Genomic DNA, 22432 nt, shown 5'->3' with positions numbered 1-22432 from the left:
ACACTCAGCGTGACTTACTATCCTCTCTCTTGTCTGCAGCAGGTTCACAATTCTATTCTTCTCTTTAAAACTTGGAAATTTGGAGTGGTCATGGACTGATGCTCTGTGCTACTAACTGGGGCTGTGTGTGGTCTGGGAAGCACTAGGCAGCTATTCAATCACTGAGCTCAGCTACAGAGAGGGAAAAGCAGTGGTGAGTGAGAACTCATTTCATTCAGTTTTCTTTTCCTCTGCTGAATCTCTGCTTTTCCCTCTCTGTAGCTGAGCTCCTGATTGAAAAGCTGCCTAGTGCTTCTCAGACCACACACAGCCAGTAAGAAGCACAGAGCAGCAAACTGATTGTACTTCTTCAAGACAGTGGCACAAGGATAAAACACCTTCTAATCAACATCTCATATAGCTGGACCCTGGAACATAAGAGTACACTTTACACTTTTTCAAGACTGTGTGCTCTATTTTTTATTTTATTTTTATAAAAGAATCATGTTTATTACCTTTCTACTAAAAGATTGATCTAAATCTTCAACTAATATTGTGTCAGATATCTTACTGCAATTGATTTCTCAAATGGGTATGAGTTTGCAACTACCCACATGTAAATTGGTTTCTGTAATGCATTAATTGTCATTTAGTTTTGGAATATCAGTGTCTTTGGGGAGCATTCTGTAATATTTGGCTCTGGTAATGATTCTGAAACTTACTTCTCTGAAACCTCCCGACATTGGTGCAAGGTGAGATATTGCCTTTACTGTCAATTCTTTATCTTGCCATTTTTCTTGACTCAATATGGGATCCTAATTATATCAGACATAGCTCTGCGGTAAGCTCTGTGAATTGTGAGTTGATGACTGTGTGCAGAAGATTTTTTATTTTTCTTATAGAAACATATCGGTTATGTAAGTATTAAAGGGGCAGTAAAGTCAAAATATAACTTTTATGATTCAGATAGAGCTCTCTTTGTTCTCCTAGTATAATTTTATTAAAGGATATGCCTAGTTAGGCTCAGAAGCAACAATAAAGGTAGCTAGCTGAAAGGTCAACCCTTAGGTTTCACGGAGCCCTGGGCAAAACAAATTTGTGGACAATATACACAGCCACAAATCAGAACAAAGGTTCCAGCAGTGCACTGCTGCTGCTTCTGAGCCTTTTCAATTAAGGATACCAAGAGAACAAAATAGATCATTGATGTAAATTAGAAATTTGTTTAAAATTGCATGTTCCATCTAAAACATGACCGTTTCATTTTGACATTATTATATTGAAAAAAAAAAAGTATCAAATTCACATTTTTTTTTGGTGGGGGGGTTGGGGGGCCCTTCTTAGATTCTTTCACCTGGGCCCTGTGGTTTCTAGTTACGCCCCTAACTTGTGTTTTATATTAGGGTGTTAGGTTTTAACATAACTTTTTCTTTCCCCATAGACATCGATGGGGCTACATTACAGAGCTTTTGTTTCTGCGATCACAGGTGTTAGGCTTTTTTTTAACCGACCCCCCCTTATTGATGTCTATGGGGAAATCGTGCACGAGCACGTCAAAACACTGCTTGTATTTGGGTGAGGTATGGAGCTCAACGCAACCATATCGCCCACGCAAGCTGGGTTTTACAAAACCTGTAATAGCAGTGCTATAGGGAGGTTAAATACCGCCGCTTTTGTGGCGGTCATTAATTTCCCTATAGCGCTCAAAACTCGTAATATAGCTGAAAGTGAATTTGCATAAATAAATACAAAAATAAATATATAATGATATACATTTCATTTTTAGACTAGAAATGTTATAAACCCCTATCTATTATTATGCCGAGAGCCTGGTCCCCTGCAATCACAGGGAGCACAGAAGTAAAATTGCAATCACTTTTGGAAGCCCTGCCTAGGCCCTTGCGCAAGAGCAAGGCTTGTCAATTATTTCAGTCAAATGAGCCAAGTATGTTTTAAAAGACTATTAAATACAGTAGAATAGCATAATCAACAAATGGATACTGGAATGACAATGCAAAAGCACTTAGGGGCCGAGTTATCAAGGGCCGAATGGCCCCTGTTTCTGCGCAAGCCTTCAGGCTCACTGGAAACAGCAGTTAAGAAGCAGCGGTCTTAAGAAGATTGTGTTGTTTCACTGGAATATACTGAATGTCGTCCCCACCATTTCCACAGTACATGAAAAGCTAGTGGTGGATCTGTATGAGTCAAGCCTTTATTTCCGCTGCTATAGTGCAACCTCTGTTAGAGATGAGTCAGGTCCAGTACCCCCGCATGTGACCAGTATCCTGGGGTTTTTATCTTTGGGGAAACACCAATCCAGAGCTCACAGCTCGATAGCCAGTTACCCCCCTGTAGCAAAATATTGTTAACGTCTTTAAATCTTTCATAACCATAGTTGTTTTCTAATTCCCATTGTAAAATCTATATTGTAAAATATCTATAAAGAATTAGTTTGAAAACTCTTGATAAAAGCTAGGGCCAGATTACAACTGGAGTGCTATTTAGCGTTTTTACTTACCTGCAAACACGCTGGAAGTAAACTTGTTAGTAAGCGGGTTAGCAAGCATATTACAAGTTGAAAGTAAATGGTTCGCATGTGAGCCAAACCCAATGCACACAAAAATCAGGACTTCGGATATCGGGACCTCGTTATCGTCTTCTCCCCATAGATTTCAATGGCGCGCACTATTAATAAAAGCTAACACTTATCACTTGCGAGCTAACCCAACACCACATTACACCTAGCACTAAACCCGAAGGTAGTTTATACTGTATATCTATTTATATATATACAGGGCTTTTTTTGTGGGGGTTACTCACCGTTACTGAGTACCCCCACCTCTGCCAACTCATAACAGGTAATATTTGTAATCATCATGTAAATACTCTAGTTTTACAAAAGGGGGCTGCAAAATACATCAAACATTCAGATAGATTACGAGTTTGGCGTTATGAGTGAAAAAGCATTGTTATGCTTCATAATGCTGCTTTTTCCCTAACGCCGCTATTACAAGTCTTGTACCGCACACCTTTTTGGCCGTCACGCAACGTCAGTACCGCACTTTTAAAAAAGTCCTTTTTCAATGGGACTCCCATAGCGCCGGTATTACGAGTTTGCCTGGGAGGCCAAAAAGTGAGCGGTACACCCTATACTGACAAGATCTGTACCGCCATCTAAACTCAGTAGTTATGAGTTTTCCGTTGCAAAGCTGTAGCATAAAACTCATAACTAAAGTGTTAAAAAGTACACTAACACCCATAAACTACCTATTAACACCTAAACCGAGGCCCTGCCGCATCGCAAACACTATAATAAATTTATTAACCCCTAATCTGCCACTCCCGACATCGCCGGCACTAAAAAAAATTATTAACCCCTATTCTGCCACTCCCCGACATCGACTCCACTATAATAAACCTATTAACCCCTAAACCGAGGCCCTCCCGCATCGCAAACACTATTTACAGATTATTAACCCCTAATCTGCCGTCCGCCCACACTGCCGCTACAATAAACCTATTAACCACTAAACTGCAAGCCCCCCACAATGAAATATACTAAAATAAATTGTTAACCCCTAAACCTCTGACCTCCCACATCACTAACGCTTTAGACCGCTGCTTCATAACTTCTGTTTCCGGTGAGCTAAAGGCTCGCCGGAAACAAGGGGCATCAATCTCCATACGGAGCTTGATAAATTGACCCCTATTAATTAATCATCATAAGTACTGCTATAAATGTAAGCTAACATGTAGGTCCATAGTATGTTATTTATAAAAAATAAAATAAAACGGCCTCTTACATAATTACATGGAAGCTTAGCATAACCATAAACCAGACCCAACCACTTCCTGACTACAATTTCTTCTAAGACACAATGGTTCCTGTTTCGTCAGAGTAAGTCTGTTAGTGGTGCAATTTTAACTGTAAAATATAAAAATTACATGTCATTTTGGCATCACTAATTCTAGATTTGACTGTGTTTAACCCCTGCAAGCATTGCACCTTTCAAGCAGAGCACGGCTGCTGAGATAATCAGGAGTAATAGTTTAACAACCTGAAATCACTAGCTGCAATGTTCGCCTTTAATGGGATGGTAAACATCTTGAGATTTTAATATATTGGGCCAGATTACAAGTGGAGCACTAAATATTGCTTTTATTAAAGCAATATTTGTGCTACACTGTGTAATACCAGCGCACACTAATATGAGCTGGTATTACAAGTTGTCAGCAATGCGAATGCGAGCTCGCGTTCGCATTGCTGGGAAGCATTGCACTCAGGAGAGCACACTTCCATAGACTCCAATAGGAGTCTCGTTCTGATGTCATCAGAGACAGCATCAGAACCTAAGTGCAGCAAATGGGGTAAGTAGCGTAGCGATGGCAGCAAATTTAAATATATTTGTATATGCTTATATACATACTGTATATATTTATGTGTTACTATGTGTAAGTTTAGTGCTTAAAGCTAAAAACGAAGTGGATATATCTAATAGAAATACACTATTGAAAGATAAAGATACAACAGCTGCAAAAAAGAAAAGCCAATTTGACAATAAAGAAACTGTCACGTTCACTACACAGTTTTCGGCAGACTACTATCAGATATGTAATATCATAAGAAAACATTTTCCAATGCTGTCGGCAGATGATGGTCTGCAGAATACTGTGAGAAAGTGTCATTTTTCATACCGTATAGGTACAACAATTGGGAGTGAATTGTCCCCTAGCGAATTTAGAACAGAGAATCCAACTAGTTATTGGTTACTTATCAAAGGCATGCAAAAATATGGATACAGTTTGTGTATACCATGTAGTTTTGGTGTAATTGATACTACATTCACATCCACGTCAACAGGGAAACAATATGTATTGAAGGATTGTGTAAATTGTAGATCTAAAAATGTAATTTATCTCATTTGGTGCACTTGTAACAATAAACAATACATAGGGTGCACATCAAGAGAGGTTCGCGAAAGAGTGAGAGATCATCTATCAGATATAAAAAGGTAACAAAAATGCTCAGGTCTAGCCACTCATTTCATTGAAGATCATCAAAACATAAATACTACTCTGAGATGGAAAGTTATAGAGAAAGTTAAATGTCCTAAAAGAGGGGGCGATGTTAACAGGTTACTTCTTAAAGGGGAAGCGTTCTGGATCTTCAGTATGGAGACTCGCATTCCAAAAGGGTTTAATTCTACCTTTGACCTTATTCATTTTTGGGAATAGCTGTCTGCTACTGTCCCTACCTATACTGATATTTATATTCAGTTATTATTCTAAAAATGAAGCATTCATCTGGTTGTAAATATAAATATTAAGATTATAATAAGCAACAAGAATTAGGGCCGATTTATTAATGCCTGGCGGACATCGCAGAATGCGGGCAGTATACGCTGTCGGCATTCAGCATTGCACAAGCAATTTAAGTGAACTGCTTATGCAATGTCGCCCCCTGCAGATTCGCAACCAATAGGCCGCTAGCAGGGGGTGTCAATCGACCCGAATAGAGCTTAATGCCCCTGTTTCAGCGTGAGCCTTCTCGCCGGGAAACAGTACTTATGAAGCAGAGGTCTAAAGACCGCTGCTCAATAACTGATCCGCTGCCTCTGAGGCTGCGGTCTTCAATCCACCCGATCCTATACGATCGGGCTGATTGACACCCACTGCTAGCGCAAATCTGCAGGGGGCAGCATTGCACAACCTGTTCACAAGAACTAAAACAAAAGATATTAAAACCAGTGAGCGCAGGGTGAACACACCAAACTCCTGAGAATACCTATGTTTTCCCAAAATAGGTAAGTGAAATGACTAAAAAGGGGGAGTGAACCAGGAGCGCTACAGCTAAAGGTGCTAAAAAATAAGACAATATGTTTGATACTTGGAAATATGACAAGGACAATAACGTATCTAAAATGAGACACAATTTAATTGACAAAAATAATAACAAGTAAAAACGGACGTCTCCGTAAGTAAAAACTTCTTAAGTTGCCGCCATATAAATATTGCAATAGCAGAAAGAGTTCGTGGTGCAAATAGAAATAGTCCAGCACACCAAGGCATATACAGTATGTGAACTCACCAATCAGCAGCTAGCTAGCATATATATAAAAATGACTGATAATTCACCTCACAATTTCATAATTATCTTTATATGTATTTCTAAAAGTATATAACCAAACATTTTCTGATATTTAACTGTAAAACTAATCTGAAGTTATTATTGTAAAAAATAAACATTCAACTGGTTGTAAATATAAATATTAAGATCATAATAACCAGGGGGAACTTCCGGGCGGCATCCGTGATAAGTCGCAAGACTGACTGCTGCTCCAAATCTTAGCACAGATCTGCTCACAATCTTCTCTCAAATACATCAAATACAATTTATTGAGTTTTACTGTTTGATAAAAAGTTTGCAGCAAATAAATCTCTTTCAAATGATATCCCTATTTTTGGATTTGGTGCCAGATTCAGTCTACCGGAGCATCTTAAGGGTTGTGGCCCTCCACCTAACCCCCCAGCAGGGCATCCACGTGTCTCTGTCGTTGTGCTGCAGTGATATCCCACAAGACACTGCAGGACCTTTCTTTGCATCATTATAAGTACTTGCTACAAGAAAAAATGATATACTCAATATGGAGCCAGCTGCTTTCTTGTTGACGGAGCTCAGTAAACTTTTGGATACCTATCAAGTTGCTTTTGAGGAAGCTTTACAAGATGCACTACACAACCCCATGGCTACTAATCTTGTTGAGGATCCACATGGAATCAGTGACCCAGCGGAGGCTAAGGGTGATGCCACTTTGGCGTCCTGGTACTACACAAGCTTCAGAGGCAGTAAGTCGTAAATGGTCGGTATATAACCCACTTACCTCATTGGGGAGCTGAACACTCCACAAGCAGATGGCTGACAACATCATAGCACTAACTGAGGAATTAGCAGATGATTTTTCTCGGGAGCCGCTATGGACTGTAAGATCGCTACCTTACGAGGTATCCTTGGTAATTTTTCAGATTAACCAACCCATGTGCACCCCTGGCTTATTCCTATACAACCAATCACATTTTTATTCAATTTTGGATCTGGTCTCTGGATGTATTTAAGGCTCTCTGGTGCATTAGAAAAGGAATTGGGTGAGATTTTTTAATGCCACAACGGATACCTCTTCAGGAGTGATATCTAAGAACTAGACCTGTGCATAGACGGGTATCTGGATATGGGACTATTTGATATCAATAAGCTTGAACTTGTATGTCTAGCTCTCTCCTTTTCTTTACCTTATTTTTATCATATACCAAATTGCCGATATCCCCACCAATATATTTTGGAAGACGTGCCTTTGCTGTATAATTCTTATAGTCTCATAATGCAGGGACCTTATTTGTGGTTTCTTCCTTTGCTTTTACCATGCACACCATGGTATCTTTTAACCAAGCAATGCAAACCTAAGTATATAAGCATATATATATATATAAACACAATACAAATACTGTAACTATAAGAATTCTATTCTGTAAACCTTAAAATGTCATAGGGGCCCATTTATCAAGCTCCGAATGGAGCTTGAGGGCCCGTGTTTCTGGCGAGCCTGCAGAACCACCAGTTATGAAGCAGCGGTCTAAAGAACGCTGCTCCATAACCTGTCTATAACCTGTCCGCCTGCTCTGAGCAGGCGGACAGACATCGCTGCAATTCAACCCGATGGCGTACGATCAGGTTGATTGACATCCCCCTGCTGGCGGCGGCCGCAAATCTGCAGGGGGCAGCATTGCACCAGCAGCTCACAAGAGCTGCTGGTGCAATGCTGAATGCGGAGAGCGGATCAGGTCCAACAAACCTTTGTTAAATAGGCCCCATAGTATGTTTAGTACTGCAGTTTTTTGCTCAGCATTATTCTTTCAGTACCCTAATATGTCACTATAATACTAACCTGACTGGGTACATTAGTGTAATGTAGGTATGCATAAGTATATAATTCTCATTGAATATAGTTTAGATCTATAGTCATTCTATACTGCAGTGTCAGATGGCTACTCTTAGATAATATAGATTTATTCCACACACTGCTTTTATGCCTGGGCTTTATTATGTATTTTTTCTTTGGAAATGTAATGCCTGAAACGTAAGCGTTTTCACCTATGCATGTCTTCTTCTAGCCTCTACTGCTCATTTGTCATTAGAGTACAGATGTGATACATGAACATGAGCACTATTTAATGGATGACATAGTTTATGCTCATACCCAGATATACCATCGCAACTAACTGCGTGACACCCCTTGACACTGATTTATATCTACTCATTCTAGTTAAAGTGTGTTAAAGCTCAGTACCCCACTGCTAACAGATTGAACTTTACATATTATTGATATTTGGAAATCCCTTTCAAGAATAATATAATTTGCCCCCCTGCTGTCCCTGCCGAGACAGCGAGGTGTGTAATTTTAGTTTTGGTAATTTAATGGGAACCTCACCTATTGTGCCCAATTAGGTCATGTGGAAATTATCTGTCCTTTCTTTTTTTGTTAACTTTGAAAATGTTAAGACAAGTTGTGTGATGGTATAATTATAGGATTTTTACAATCAACCTCTTCTGTGCTGGTAGCAGCTAAGTATCCATTTTACTATATATTTGCAACCCATACTTGGCTTGGTCCTTTATATGTTGCCCACAACTCTCTCTTATGTACAAACCCTTCCACCTTAGTATAGATATATTTCCTTATTTTAAGTGTCACTCCAACCTATATTAACTCTAACTACATTATAGGCAGAGCTAATATATATATATATATATATATATATATATATATATATATATATATATATATATATATACTGTATATATATATATATATATATATATATATATATATATATAAAATAAGAAAATAGAGGTTTTCCTTTGAGACTCAAGAGTAGTCTCCTGGGGGTCGATCCGATAAAAATCGTCGCCCGCAAAAGCCGGCAACGCCAATATTTACGCTGGTATCACATATACGGCGTAACCTAGAAGTTACGCGCGTATATTTCTGCCGTCGCCCGTAGTTTTTTGGGCCATAGGCAGGTATACCAAACCAGCGCAGTTTGGTATCCAATATGCAGCGTAAGGACTTACGTGGCGAAAATGGAGAAATCTTACTCCATTTTCACCTCGCCACAAAAAGCAGCCGTAAGAAGCCTTACGCTGACTATTGGAGCCCCGTAACTCCCTAAACTAGCTAGAAAATAAACCTAACACCTAACTCATGCGCAATGTCTATCTACCTGTCACCCGCGATCTGCTAAATAAAACCTAACACCTAACGCATGCGCAATGTCTATCTACCTGTCAACCGCGATCCCCCCCCCCCGAAATCCCTAATAAAGTTATTAACCCCTAAACCGCCTCTCCCGGACCCCGCCGCCATCTACATAAACTAACCCCCTACTGCGAGCCCCTAAAACCGCCGCCATCTACCTTATCTATCCCCTAATCTGACCCCTTAAACCGCCGCCACCTATATAAAAATTATTAACCCCTAATCTAATCCCCCTATACCGCCGCCAGCTATATTAATATTATTAACCCCTAATGTAAGCCCCTTACACCGCCGCCATCTCTATTAAAATTATTAACCCCTAATTTAATCTACCTACCCCGCCGCCGGCTATATTATCTATATTAACCCTAAGTATATTCTAGTTAATATAGTTATTACATTATATATATTAACTATATTAACCCTAATTATATTAGGGTTAATATAGTTAATATAGTTACTATAGTATTTATATTAACTATATTAACTCTATCTAACCCTAACACCCCTAACTAAATTTATATTACATTAATCTAATTCATATTATAAACTAAAATATTCCTATTTAAATCTAAATACTTACCTATAAAATAAACCCTAAGATAGCTACAATATAATTAATAATTACATTGTAGCTATGTTAGGGTTAATATTTATTTTACAGGTAAATTGTTAATTATTTTAACTAGGTATAATAGCTATTAAATAGTTATTAACTATTTAATATCTACCTAGTTAAAATAATTACCCAATTACCTGTAAAATAAATCCTAACCTAAGTTACAAATACACCTACACTATCAATAAATTAAATAAACTACAAATATCTATCTAAAAATACAATTAAATTAACTAAATTAAATTACAAAAAAAAACAAACACTAAATTACAAAAAATAAAAAAAAGATTACAAGATTTTTAAGCTAATTACACCTATTCTAAGCCCCCTAATAAAATAATAAAGCCCCCCAAAATAAAAAAAATTCCCTGCCCTATTCTAAATTAAAAAAAGTTCAAAGCTCTTTACCTTACCAGCCCTTAAAAGGGCCTTTTGTGGGGCATGCCCCAAAGAATTCAGCTCTTTTGCATTTAAAAACATATACAATACCCCCCCCATTACAACCCACCACCCACATACCCCTATTCTAAACCCACCCAAACCCCCCTTAAAAAAGCCTAACACTACCCCCTTGAAGATCTCCCTACCTTGTCTTCACCACACCGGGCCGAACGCCTCATCCGATCCGGGCGATGTCTTGCTCCAAGCGGCAAAGAAGAATTCTTCCTCCGGCGATGTCTTCCTCCAAGCGGCAAAGAAGAATTCTTCCTCCCGGTGACGTCTTCCTCCAAGCGGCAGCAAAGTCTTCTTCCTTCCGGCAGCATCTTCCATGAAGCGGCATCTTCAATCTTCTTTCTTCGCTCCGCCACCGCGGAGCATCCATCCCGGCCGACGACTGAACGACGAATGAGGTACCTTTAAATGACGTCATCCAAGATGGCGTCCGCCGAATTCCGATTGGCTGATAGGATTCTATCAGCCAATCGGAATTAAGTTAGAAAAATCAGATTGGCTGATTGAATCAGCCAATCAGATTCAAGTTCAATCCGATTGGCTGAACCAATCAGCCAATCAGATTGAACTTGAATCTGATTGGCTGATTCAATCAGCCAATCAGATTTTTCTACCTTAATTCCGATTGGCTGATAGAATCCTATCAGCCAATCGGAATTCGACGGACGCCATCTTGGATGACGTCATTTAAAGGAACCTCATTCGTCGGGAAGTCGTCGTGCCGGAAGGATGCTCCGCGGCGGAGGAGCGAAGTAAGAAGATTGAAGATGCCGATTTGCTTGAAGACGTCGCCGATGGAAGAAGACTCTCTGCCGCTTGCTTCAAGACATCGCCCGGATGGAAGAAGACTTCACTGCCGCTTGCTGGAACACATCGCCCGGATCGGATCAGGAGTTCTGCCCGGCGGGGTGAATACAAGGTAGGGAGATCTTCACGGGGGGTAGTGTTAGGTTTATTTAAGGGGGGTTTGCGTTAGATTAGGGGTATGTGGGTGGTGGGTTGTAATGTTGGGGGGTGGTATTGTGGGGTTTTTTTGCAGGCAAAAGAGCAGTTTTCTTTGGGGCATTCCCCCACAAAAGGCCCTTTTAAGGGCTGGTAAGGTAAAAGAGCTTTGAACTTGTTTTAATTTAGAATAGGGTAGGGAATTTTTTTATTTTGGGGGGCTTTATTATTTTATTAGGGGGCTTAGAATAGGTGTAATTAGCTTAAAAATCTTGTAATCTTTTTTTTATTTTTGTAATTTAGTGTTTGTTTGTTTTTGTAATTTAGTTTAGTTTATTTAATTGTATTTTTAGATAGATATTTGTAGTTTATTTAATTTATTGATAGTGTAGGTCTATTTGTAACTTAGGTTATGATTTATTTTACAGGTAATTGGGTAATTATTTTAACTAGGTAGCTATTAAATAGTTAATAACTATTTAATAGCTATTATACCTAGTTAAAATAATTAACAATTTACCTGTAAAATAAATATAAACCCTAACATAGCTATAATGTAATTATTAATTACATTGTAGCTATCTTAGGGTTTATTTTATAGGTAAGTATTTAGATTTAAATAGGAATATTTTAATTAATAATATTAATATTAGATTTATTTTAATAAGAGTTTAGTTAGGATGTTAGAGTTAGATAGGGTTATTATACTTAATATATATATTATAATAACGATATTAACTATATTAACCCTAATATAATTAGGGTTAATATAGTTTATATATATAATATAATAACTATATTAACCCTAATATAATTAGGGTTAATATAGTTAATATAGCTGGCGGCGGTGTAGGGGGATTAGATTAGGGGTTAATACATTTATTATAGGTGGCCGCGGTGTAGGGGGATGTAGATTGTAGGCAAAAGAGCAGTGTACTTTGTGACAAAGCCCCACCAAAAGCCCTTTTAAGGGCTGGCAAAAGAGCTGTTACTTTGGGGCATGCCCCGCAAAAAGCCCTTTTAAGGGCTGGCAAAAGAGCAGTTACTTTGGGGCAATGCCACGCAAAAGCCCTTTTCAGGGCTATTTGTAGGGTTAGACTTAGGTTTAGTGGTAGGGATAGTTTAGTATTTTAGGGGTTAAATAATTTAATATAGATGGCGGCGGGGTAGGGGGATTAGATTAGGGGTTAATAATTTTAAAATAGATAGCGGCGGGGTAGGGGCTCACTTTAGGGGGTAGGTAAGGTAGATGGCGGCGGTGTTAGGGGCTCACTTTAGGGGGTTATAGATTTAATATAGCTGGCTGCGGTTTAGGGGTTAATAACTTTATTAGGTAGCTGCGGTTTAGGGGTTAATACATATTTTATTGTTAGGATAGTGAGGGGGGATAGCGGATAGAGGGTTAGACGTGTCGGGCTATGTTAGGGAGGCGTGTTAGACGTGTCGGGCTATGTTAGGGAGGCGTGTTAGACAGTGCGGGTGATTTAGACTTTAGTCAGGTTTTGTAGGCGCCGACAGATTCTAACGTGCCGCAAGTCACTGGCGACGCCAGAAATTTGTACTTGCGCAGATTTCTGGACATCGCTGGTTTATCAGACTTACGGCACGTTAGCATCTGACGGCGACATATATGGGATAGCTCGAGTTGCGAGCTGAAACTGCGGACGACGCGGGTTCCCTCGCTTGCGCCGCAAACTGCGATCTATATCGGATCGCGCCCCTAGAGTCCATGATAAACCTCTGTAGTTCCATATTTTCAGTAGTACTACGAGGTCCAAAAGTGGCCTTGTGTGCCATTTAGAGGGTTCCCAATACAACATTGTCAGTTGAACATATTATGTGTGTCATGTCTAGTCTGTATTCATAATATGTTTCACTGTATAGTTTTTACTGACATGCTTGGATTGTATGCCTTGATTTATACCTCAATAAAAAACAAAATCACAATAACCAACAAGAATGTGCTTTTTTCTGATACCTCATTAACATGTACTTGTTAATTAATATGATGTTCTCCTGCACTCTGATTATTAATTGTGTTCCTCATTAGATAACCCAAAAATAAAAGGATCAGTGTCTGTATTGTTAATTACCCTTCAAACTATTACTTAAATATACATTTATATATAAATTACTCAGGAGTATTCAAAATAGCACTGATTTTCATTTTATGTTTAAACTGTTATTTTTTAATCTCATATTTGGCATTAAAGTAAAAACTAATTCTTAACTGCAGTGTAGTGCAGCATAGATGGTAGATTCTAAACCTTGAGAATGCTAACAAAGGGGGGTGAGAAATAAAATACCCATTCTAACTTTTACTTTAATCATACTTAAAGGGACAGTCAACTCTAAAATTGTTATTGTTTAAAAAGATAGATAACGTCTTTACTACCCATTCCCCAGCTTTGCACAACCAATATTGTTATATTAATTTACTCTATAACATTCAAACCTCGAAATGTCTGCCTGTTTCTAAGCCACTATAGACAGCCTCTTAATCACATGCTTTTTTATTTGCTTTTTACAACAGGAGACTGCTAGTTCATGTGGACCATAAAGATAACATTGTGCTCAGGCCCATGGGTTGTGCACAACACAGCTAAAATGCATGTCAATTGATAATAAATTAAAAGTAATGTGATCAGGGGGCTGTCAAAAGAGGCTTAGATACAAGGTATTTACAGAGGTTAAAAGTATATTAATATAACCGTGTTGGTTGTGCAAAACTGGGGAATGTGTAATAAAGGGATTATCTATCTTTTTAAACAATGACAAATATTGAGTTGACTGTCCCTTTAATGCTCTCTCTCTCTATCCCTTATTTTATTTCTGTGGCTTCTATTCCAATCCATTAAAAAGCTGCATTGCACAATTTTCTAAAGGAATTTAAATTTTGCGTTAACCTCTAACATTTCCTGAAGGCTTACTGGGTCAAAAAAGAAAAGTGGGCTTGGAGGTAGTGGTCGCTTTGTGTTTGGTGGGCATTGCAGCAGCAAGAGATGGGGATGTATGTGTGCTGTGAGTGGGTGTGTCATGGGTGAGGTTGGGCAGACTCTAAGAATGTCGTTTGTGGAGTTGGCCAGTTCTTGGAAACCAGGATATTTGCCCATGTAGGGAAAGCTGCAGGAGGGGCAGTGCACAGACCGCCAACCTATGAGAATAATACATGGGGCTTGATTTATCAAGCAAGGGTGGACAGGGGCCCCTATCCGCCCGAACTCTCCTCTGGCGGGCAGCAATCCACTGCTGGAACTTAACATTGCACATCTCCACCTCTAGAGTGTCTCTTTGTGTGCTGAATACCTTGTACAAAGAGCTATCTGAATTGTGGTATCTGTGGAAATGCAGGGCTATGGGAGTCGTAGAATGGGGGTCTTCAATAGCCCTCAAATGTTCCAAAAAACGATCTTTTAAAGATCTTGTCGCGTGACCTGAATATTTTTTGCCACAGCCCAAGTATCTCAACAGGTAAACAACAAATTTTGTACTGCAATTAATGCACTCCTTATTTTTGTATGTTTTTAAATCATCTTGTGATTTAAATGCATCCCCTAATACAACATAGGAGCATGCTTTGCATATCCTGCTACCACATTTGTGAAAAACAGCTTTTTTTGAGAGCCAATTTGATTACTACTGGTAGCATAGATGGTGCCAACATGTTTCCAAGTGTTTTGCTTTTTCTACTTACAAAATTTAAACCTGTGTCTATTACCTTACTTAGTATAGGATCTGTTCTTAATAGAGGCAGGGATTTTGTAATTATACTACAAATGTGATTATACTTTTTACTAAAATTAGTAATGAAAAGGTTTTTTTTGTTAAACTCATTCTTGCTTTTAGGATTTTTCTTTTTAGGTTGTAATAAATCCTCCCTTTCCATGGTATCCACTGTTTTTTTTTTGGCTTTCAAGAGATGTTTATCATTGTAGCCTCTTAATAAAAACCTTTTTGTAGTTTCCTCCGAAAATTTGGTATAGTCATCTGATAATGTACAATTTCTCTTTACATGTATTGTCCCTTAGCTATTGCCTTTATAACATGACTAGGGTGGCATGACTTGGCATTCAGCAGCGTGTTGCCTGCAGTAGGTTTCCTATAGAGACACATTTCTATCCTATGTTTCTCTAAATAAGATTTAAGAGTGATATCCAAATAAGGTACTGAATGCCAAGTCATGCCACCCTAGTCATGTTATAAAGGCAATTCCTAAGGGACAATACATGTAAAGAGAAATTGTACATTATCAGATGACTATACCAAATTTTCAGAGGAAACTACAAAGAGGATTTTGTCAAGAGGCTACAATGATAAACATCTCTTGAAAGCCAAAAAAAACGTGGATACCATGGAAAGGGAGGATTTATTAATACCTAAAAAGAAAAATCCTAAAAGCAAGAATGAGTTTAACAAAAAAAACTTTTCATTACTAATTTTAGTAAAGAGTATAATCACATTTGTAGTATAATTACAAAATCCCTGCCTATATTAACCCCTTAATGACCGAGGACGTGCAGGGTACGTCCTTAAAAAAAGTCAGTAAACACCTGAGGACGTACCCTGCTCATCCTTGGTGTGGAAAGCAGCTGGAAGCGCGCTGCTTTCCGGTTATTGCAGTGATGCCTTGATATTGAGGCATCCTGCAATAACCATTTTTAGCCATCCAATTCAGAGAGAGCCACTCTGTGGCCCTCTCTGCACCGGTCATCTACGGCTAAGTTCGTTGGTGGGTGGGAGCCGGTGTGGGAGGCTAGTGACGGCCATCGATGGCCCTTGTGACGCGGAGGGGGGCGGGATCGTGAGCAGGGATGGCCGGGGGCATGCACGGACGCGCGCACGTGCACGGGGAGGTGGGGGCGGGGCGGGCACAGGGAGGGAGCAGGTGGGAACCGCTACACTACAGAAATAAGTTTGTTAGAAGTGGGCAAAAGGTGGTGGTTTTGATCTAACAAGATCGATTTGGCTGGTGGGGTGTTGGTCTGTGGGGGGGAAGCTACACTACAGAAAAAAATAAATAAATAATAAAAACATTTTTTTTTTTGCAAATTGGGTACTGGCAGACAGCTGCTAGAACCCAAGATGGCCCCCAATTAGGCAGAGGGGGAGGGTTAGAGAGCTGTTTTGGGGGGGGGGGGATCAGGGAGTTTAGGGGCTAAGGGGGGATCCTACATAGCAGCATATGTAAATATGCTAAAAAAATTAAAAGATTCCTTTTATTTTAGTACTGACAGACTTTCTGCCAGTTCTTAAGATGGCGGGGACAATTGTGGGCTGGGGGAGGGAAGAGAGCTGTCTGGGAGGGTGTGATGTGTCAGGTGGGAGGCTGATCTCTACCCTAAAGCTAAAATTAACCCTGCAAGCTCCCTACAAACTACCTAATTAACCCCTTCACTGCTAGCCATAATACACGTGTGATGCGCAGCAGCATTTAGCGGCCTTCTAATTACCAAAAAGCAACGCCAAAGCCATATATGTCTGCTATTTCTGAACAAAGGGGATCCCAGAGAAGCATTTACAACCATTTATGCCATAATATTTTATTTTATCGCTTTTGGCGGTGAAATAGTGGCATGAAATATACCAAAATGGGCCTAGATCAATACTTTGGGTTGTCTACTACACTACATTAAAGCTAAAATTAACCCTACAAAATCCCTACAAGCTCCCTAATTAACCCCTTCACTGCAGGGCATAATACACATGTGGTGCGCAGCAGCATTTAGAGGCCTTCTAATTACCAAAAAGCAACGCCAAAGCCATACATATCTGCTATTTCTGAAGAAAGGGGATCCCAGAGAAGCATTTACAACCATTTGTGCCATAATTGCACAAGCTGTTTGTAAATAATTTCAGCGAGAATCTTAAAATTTTGAAAAATGTAACGTTTTTTTTTATTTGATCGCATTTGGCGGTGAAATGGTGGCATGAAATATATCAAAATGGGCCTAGATCAATACTTGGGGTTGTCTACTACACTACACTACACTAAAGCTAAAATTAACCCTAGAAGCTCCCTAATTAACCCATTCACTGCTGGGCATAATACACGTGTGGTGCGCAGTGGCATTTAGCAGCCTTCTAATTACCAAAAAGCAAAGCCAAAGCCATATATGTCTGCTATTTATGAACAAAGGGGATCCCAGAGAAGCATTTACAACAATTTATGCCATAATTGCATAAGTTGTTTGTAAATAATTTCAGTGAGAAACCTAAAGTTTGTGAAAAAATTTGTGAAAAAGTGAACAATGTTTTTTATTTGATCGCATTTGGAGGTGAAATGGTGGCATGAAATATGCCAAAATGGGTCTAGATCAATACTTTGGGATGTCTTCTAAAAAAAATATATATATACATGTCAAGGGAAATTCAGGGATTCCTGACAGATATCAGTGTCCCAATGTAACTAGCGCTAATTTTGAAAAAAAGTTGTTTGGAAATAGCAAAGTGCTACTTGTATTTATGGCCCTATAACTTGCAAAAAAAGCAAAGAACATGTAAACATTGGGTATTTCTAAACTCAGGACAAAATTTAGAAACTATTTAGCATGGGTGTTGTTTGGTGGTTGTAGATGTGTAACATATTTTGGGGGTCAAAGTTAGAAAAAGTCTGTTTTTTCCATTTATTCATCATATTTTATATATTTTTTTATTTAGCAAATTATAAGATATGATGAAATAATGGTATCTTTTAAAAGTCCATTTAATGGTGAGAAAAATGGTATATAATATGTGTGGGTACAGTAAATGAGTAAGAGGAAACTTACAGCTAAACACAAACACCGCAAAAATGTAAAAATTGCCTTGGTCCCAAACGGACAGAAAATGGAAAAGTGCTGTGGTCATTAAGGGGTTAAGAACGGATCCTATACTAAGTAAGGTAATAGACGCAGGTTTAAATTTTGTAAGTAGAAAAAACAAAACTCTTGGAAACATGTTGGCACCGTCTAATTTATTAGTAAACAAATCAAATTGGCTCTCAAAAAAAGAAATTTTTCATAACTGTGGTAGCAGGATATTTAAAACATGCTCCTATGTTGAATTAGGGGATGTATTTAAATCACAAGATGATTTAAAAACATGCAAAATTAAGGAGTACATTAATTGCATTACAAACTTTGTGGTTTACTTGTTGAGATGCTTGGGCTGTGGCAAAAAATATGTAGGTCACACGACCAGAACTTTAAAAGATCATTTTTTGGAACATTTGAGGGCTATTGAAGACCCCCATTCTACAACTCCCATAGCCCTGCATTTCAACAGGTACCTCAATTCAGATAGCTCTTTGTTGACTGTACAAGGTATTCAGCACACAAAGAGACACCCTAGAGGTGGAGATATGGTTAAATCTCTATAACAGCAAGAAGTATTCTGGATCTTTCAATTAGGAACCAGAATACCAGCTGGATTAAACTCTAAGTGAGATATTAAACTATTTGTGGATTGAATTAATTATCCTTTGTAAATTAAAGGAATGTTATGTATTACACATTAAGCATCTCATGACAATCATATAAATAATAGTGACTGAATTTCTCATTTCATTTTATTATCTTCCTAAAGTGTCCCTTTCATTACTGTCTACTGATTTGACAATATGAATTTAAGTGTGTTTTGATGCATGTTGAAACCTGTGCATAGTTCAAGACATTTCAAATATATATGAGGTGTTTTAGAACCAAGTTAGAAAATTGTTAAAGATTTTGAATAGCCACTTTTTTTAGCAGGATGTTAAGGGTTAATAAAGCATTTGAGTGTTAAGGGGTGTGTTTTAACCCTATATAAGTAACAATGTGTGTATTAACATCTAAGAGTCATTGACAAAGTATGTTATGTATGACGAATTGCGTTTGACTCCGGTCTCACTGTTCAATGTTCACTTTATTGGAATAGCAATGTTTTTATACATTGAATAAATAGCCAAGTTTTTATTATTATTCATGGGCTGAGTCTTCTTATCTACACAACGTGTGCAGGGATCATCTTTGGAAGTGTGGTTGTATTGTTTTTGGGAGCCGTGGTGATGCTCTCCTGATCCTGGGCCCCGGATGCAGGATAATCCGTAGGGATCTCCTGTTTACGGCACCAGGCATACAGCATAAAGCACGCTTGAGGGTAAGAGATGGAGCGGGGGCTAAGGAACAGAGCACATACCAATACAGGAGACTGAGTTGATTGTTTGTACGAGTAGTAGCAGGAATTAAATAAAAATGTAAAAACACACTTTTATGCATGTAAATATTCCTGTAATTGTGTATGCATAATTTGAGCAGTTTTAATGGTTTTCAATGGATTGAATACAAGGTTTTCATCCAGCACGTCTAGTGGGGGCTTCAGCTCTCAGTGTAGCCCCTGCCTTAAAGAAAAATTGTGCACAGACAGGCAGCTGATAAAATGTCATTATATTCAAAGATCAGTAATGCAAAAATAGAGTTTTGTGCTAAAGCTACACCCCTAAAGCAGTGGAAAACGCATATCCCAAAAGTGTATAGAATGAAGTTACAATAAATAATTATCAGAAATGGCAATTACTCACAACCACCACACCCCCAAAAAGGGCTTATACGAATAAACTCTATTTAATTTTTATACTGAATTGTGATTATAAATTTAATTTTTATACTGAATTGTGATTAGTCCATGGCCATTCAAATGTAACGAATAAATGCGAACTAATTTGGATTTATTTGTTACAAATGCATGCGGATTAGTTTAGTTTCATTGCTAGGGTAATTCGGAAATTCAAATAGATTCAAATCTCCAAATTTGGTGGTTTGTCCGAATTTAGATTCGGAACGAAAGGAAGCACACATGTCTATAATAAACTAATAAAGATATATGTGATCGTCATAGAATTAAAACATTTATTCGCTACACATAAGTATCCATAAAAATATGAGATTAAAACAAACATACAATGTATCTGTTTAATAGATAAAAATGAAATGACACAGCCAACATAAATACAACAGCAAACAGTCTGGTGCGGAGAAATGATGGCGTCCTTCCAAATGGAAATCCGTATCCCAGCTGATCTGTGAAAGATAAAAAAAAAAACTTCTCCTAGTGAAGCAAGTACGAACAAGAATCAATGCACACAAAAGGAATTACTCACAGGATGTAATAAAGCATAAGGGAGTGAAATCCTAAAGCACAAAGTGAGAAGTTCTTTCGCTGTGGAACAAAGTCGCTTCTTTTTTCTTCACATGAGTAGCTAATCTGCGAGCTGATTCTGTGGCGTGACATCAAATAGAAGTCCCAGACTTCGGCGTTCATAAAACATCCACTAAGGTAGCGGCTTTAAAAGTACAGCAGAGTCTCACCGTAACAAAATCACAAGCTTCAGAGTGACCAAAGGTGATCCTAAGATTCAGACCTGTTGACTTAATCGCATCCAATATGTGCAATTTAAAGTGCAGCAAGTACAAATATATCCAGAGCAATGCGTTTCAGCCTCCTAGTGGCCCTTCTCAAGCTCTTAGTTTACTGAATAAACCCGATTCTATTTAAAGCTCTTACCATCCGATCAGATGCGATCAGATATTTAAAGCATTTCCATCTTTCTTATTGCACATAAACAATTACTGCATATGTTCCATATGCAATTCTCTAATAAAAAATGCAGAGCATAAAATATCAAAAATTCTATAGAAAGTTTGTGTGTGTATGTATGTATATATATATATATATATATATATATATATACACACACACATATGCAGTGGAATGTGATTCAAAATTTAAAGAATATACAAAAAATAGAAATATATAAAAAATATAAAAAATACATATTTACATAAATATTTAAGTATTTTAAGTGGAGATAGAGGATACAAATGTATATATAAATAAGTATACTATTTATGTACATTACAAAACCATGAAGCAATAGAATATAAAAAACATATTTATTAAAAATAAAAATAATAATGGAAAAAAATGCCAAAATAGATATACAATTAAAAAAATAATAATAAATGAATAAGCAATATATAAAAATATATAAAAAAATAAAATAAATTGACTTCAGATAAAAATAAAAATAAATATATTATATTATAATTTGGGGAGTATTTTGATATCAGAAATTTATATCTATATAGATATATAATACATAAATAAAGGGAGGGAAATGATAAAGCTAAAGAAAAATAAAATAAAAATGAGAATAAATATATTACAAAAATACATTTAAATTAAAGTCTATGTTTAAACCTTTTTTGGCTTCGGTCTGCAATAATTTAATATTGAAATCCCCCCCCCCCTCCAATCTCTCTGAACTTATTATTATTTTCTACTTCCCTAATCATTTTAGTAAGATCATCGTCATTGTAGCCTCTTTCTAGGAACCTCTACTTGAGGACATCTGCATGTGACTTGTAATCGGAAATAGAGGAACAGATTTTTCTCATTCTTATAAACTGCCCCTTCGGTATATTTGATTTCCATCTGTGTAGATGTCAACTCTGTTTGTGGATATAGTTGTTGCTGTCTACAGATTTAAAATAGGTCCTAGTTTTAATTATGTTATCTTCAATCATTATTTCCAAGTCTAGAAATGATATATGTTGCCTACTACTTTCTGACGTAAATTTAAAATTGCAATTGTTAATATTCATATTATTAAGAAACACCGTAAGCAAGGTCAAATCTCCCCTCCAAATAATGAAAATATCATCTATGTACCTTTTATAGGTTACTAGGTTCACCCCCCAGTTGGAATTCAGAATAAATTCTTCCTCCCATATTCCCATAAATAAATTGGCATAACTGGAGGTGAACCTAATCCCCATAGCAGTACCACATAGCTGATGGAAAAACTTACCATTAAATACAAAAAAAAATGTTAGTTAAAATAAACTATATGCCCTTCATAATAAATAAGGTTGGCTAGATTTAATATTGATATCTTTCCTTCAATAATGACATTGGTTTTATACCCAATTTGTGTTCTATACATGTGTACAGAGAGTTGACATCACAAGTTACCAAAATAAAATTTGGTTCCCACTGGATATTACTTAAAATTTCTAACAGACTGGTTGAATCTTTAAGGTATGAGGAACAGACTGGTTGAATCTTTAAGGTATGAGGATAAATCAGTAACATATTTTTGCAAGTAGATGAC

This window comes from Bombina bombina, chromosome 4, assembly GCF_027579735.1.
Source record: "Bombina bombina isolate aBomBom1 chromosome 4, aBomBom1.pri, whole genome shotgun sequence".
NCBI lineage: Eukaryota > Metazoa > Chordata > Amphibia > Anura > Bombinatoridae > Bombina > Bombina bombina.
This window is presented reverse-complemented; position numbering follows the sequence as displayed.